Source organism: Colossoma macropomum, unplaced genomic scaffold (assembly GCF_904425465.1).
Source record: "Colossoma macropomum unplaced genomic scaffold, Colossoma_macropomum, whole genome shotgun sequence".
Taxonomy (NCBI): Eukaryota; Metazoa; Chordata; class Actinopteri; order Characiformes; family Serrasalmidae; genus Colossoma; species Colossoma macropomum.
Window position 1 is genome coordinate 5,489,284 of NW_023494807.1, and position 3,466 is coordinate 5,492,749.

The window sequence follows — 3,466 nt, forward strand, 5'->3', positions numbered from 1 at the left end:
GTCTTAATAAGATGTTTTCTGAGATATCTTCCGTTTTGTTTAGGCTCTGTAGTCAGTATATTTTTTAAAGCCTGCAGCCTAATTCAGTAGTTAAGATTTTACATTGAAAGTCATTCAGAAACTTTTCAACTCGGATTTTTTCACAGTGGTGGTGATAGGAGCCAGGGGCCATGATCTGCAACACAAATATAGCCATTTTATTTACTATCCAAAATGACTAATGAACCTACAAGTGTATCCTGAGCATACATATATAATGTTAATAGCCGTAAAATAGTGGTAAATCTGTTCTTTTGGGATCTTACAACGCCCTGCATGTACGACTCCGTGTTTTAAAATGTGTTTTAGACTAAAATATTATCGCAAAACAATTTCTCAGACATCAGTGGGTTATAGGAACTTTCTATGACGGAGATTTAAGAGAAAATAAACACTTCACATGTCTGGTTCCTTCAGAGCCCCTGAGGCTCATACGTTAAATACAAGGTACCCTGGCCCGATTAGGCCCGTGACACAATCCTGTCCGGCCCGCGAAATTATTTTAATTTTCGATTAATATTCGCCTGTTTCACAATGCGCTGAACTACAATCCCCAGCATGCACTGCAACAAAACGTGCGCTCCCACCCCCTCCCAACAACAATCTATGGGACAGCGGTTACACCTCGATTCTACACCAGTCATATCACCAAACACCAACATAAACACTATAAACACTCAGCAGCTCAGAAACGGATCCCAAGAATTAATGAATTTGCAGCAAAGAATCGACACCAGCTGTTTAGTAAGTAAGTAGGTTTTAGCAAAATGTCAATTAAAAATGAAATAAAAACATAGGCAGCCTCTGGCCCACGGATTTACTGAGATTTTTTTTATATGGCCCTCACAAATTAATATATTGAAGCCACGAGTTATGATCAAATTAACTCGTGGCCTCAGTATATTAATTCGTAGACACGCCTTAATAAAAATAATCACCACGTCACCATAAGGGCTCCGTAGGTTCACATCACCACCACCGCGAACAGCTCTGGTTCGGTACGGTTATTAATGGAGAATTTCACATCGAACCTCTCTGAATTAAATCTTATGGATTTGATTAGGCAAAATTTAGACTATTCCGTGGAATTGCCCTTTAACATCTGACGAAAATTTCGGTGATCTGTAATACTTTTAGAAACCTCTCTGTTGTTTTTTTAGCTCTTAACTAAAGCCCATTTTTAAAACTTCTCTTACGTCTATTTTCGCTATGTTGTCATGTTTATTTTGGGCTAATATCACAAATCGAACTTTTTTCTTCTGAACACAAAAAATGTTCAGTGAAAATAAAATCACGAAAGCCGGTTAGCGTAGAGGTCAAAACTGAATCGTTGAATCGGACATTAAAACGCACAGTTCAAAAGAATCGGTTCGGCGAATTGAATCGAACTTTCTATCAGTCCCTCAGTCAGTCGGGCACACGCAGCGCGCTCACAGGTTGAATCTTGTGTTTCAGGTTTACGCTGTTGGCTTGCTACCTGCACGCGGTAGGGTAGAAGCCATTTCCTGTACCGTTGGGCTTTTTTGACCTCTTTACTGCTTGAATTAAAAACTGCATTTCAAGTATGAACCGTGTTTCATGATCAGCTGCGAGAATTTCTCGAATGAAGAACCTGAAGCCTGCGCGCAGGAAGAGCCCAGAAAACGATTAGCCTGTGACAGGAAACAAGTCATTTAGGTCGCCAACAGCTTATTAACATGAGGCTGGAGAACGTGGGCGGCAGGCTTAGCTTATGGTTTTAACTCCATCAGCGCTCGAGTCTCATTCTCAAAGCTGCATTTACACAGACCTGTTAGAGAGAGCTGTGCATTCTAGGTTTACAGACCGTCTTACAAAGCTAAAATCTCACCTGTTGTCAGTCTGGCGTCTTTAAAGACAACCGTATTTATTATTCACCAGATTTATCTTCTGTACCTTCGAGGCATCTTGACCTGATGTCTCGAAATGACTTATTTACATATTACTTTCTAAAAATTTAACAACTGATTATTTCAACATAGTATGCAATTTCATACTAACTCAAAATCACCGACAAATACTAAGATCACCATTTTGAGAAATGTCATTATTTCGAGACAGTAAGTCAATGTTGTGAGAAGATAAGTCATCATTCTGAGACACTAATTTTATGTTTTGAGAAAATGTCATTATTTCGATATAATCAGTCAGTATTTAGTGAAAATAAGTCATTATTTTGAGAAATTAAGTCTTTTTTCCAGATACTAGGTCAATATAATGAAAAAAAGCATAATTTCAAGATAATAAGTCTATAATATGAAGCGTTTATAAGTTGGACGGAAATGAAATTGTGGTCATCACTGCCCCCTTGTGTTCTGACCGAGTCACTGCATGTTTTCTGGTCTGTTCTGCTCGACTACAGAATAAAGTGCATTGCTGACCGCTATCCATTTAATCTGTATAAGGCACTGGTCTAGCTAGACCACAAAAACCTCAGGTCATAGCATCACTAGCACAGAGTCAGCATTCATCATGACATCATGACATGCACAGCTCACTGCTCTGCTCAAAAACATCTCTGACTAAACATCTACCCAGATAGTGGTTAATGTTTCTGACATTTCCTTCAGCAAAAACGTGTCATAAAAAAGACATATTTTTTCAACAAAGCTAATTTAAAATGAAAAATGCATTTCTGAATATCTACAACATATTTTCTGCAGATATCCACTCATGACAAAATAATTGTTTTATTAGAACAGTTTTATTCATGCTCATACACAAAGGAACAGCCTGGCTGTAGTAAAGTGTGGACAAAATCCAGGCTTTAGGCTAGCTGATGAATTTTAGTCCACTTGCATAGATAACAATGTCGTAAATTTCACATATGCGAGTATATTTGACATTACTTAACAACTCAACATAACTGTAGACATCTGTGTGACGAAGGTGATCCATCATTTGTTTACTACACTCTTAAAAAAAGATGGTTCTTCAAGGGTCCTTTAGTAAAGATAATAGTTCTATATGGAACCATGAACACTCAAAGAACCATGTGCATGCTTGGTGCTATATATAACCATTTTCAACACATGCTCCGTCAATCTGAAGTACCATTTTACCATGCAAAGAACCACTTAAGCACGAAATGGTTCTTTGCAAGCTGAAATGGTTCTCCAGATCGATGGAGAATGTGTAGTTTCTGTAGTTTCAAAAAGAAAATGGTTTTATATTGCCACCAAAAAGGCTTCTTTTAGTGTTACACGCTTGACATTATAACAATAGCAGAACCCATTTTTAGTGCTATATTGTACCCTTTTCAAAAAGATTCTATATAGAACCATATACAGCACATTCTCTGTCAGTCTGAAGACCAATTTCACTATGCAAAGAACCATTTAAGCTTGCAGTTGGTTCTTTGAGTTTACTAAAGAATGTTTGAAGAACCATCTTTTTTAAGACAGTAGAT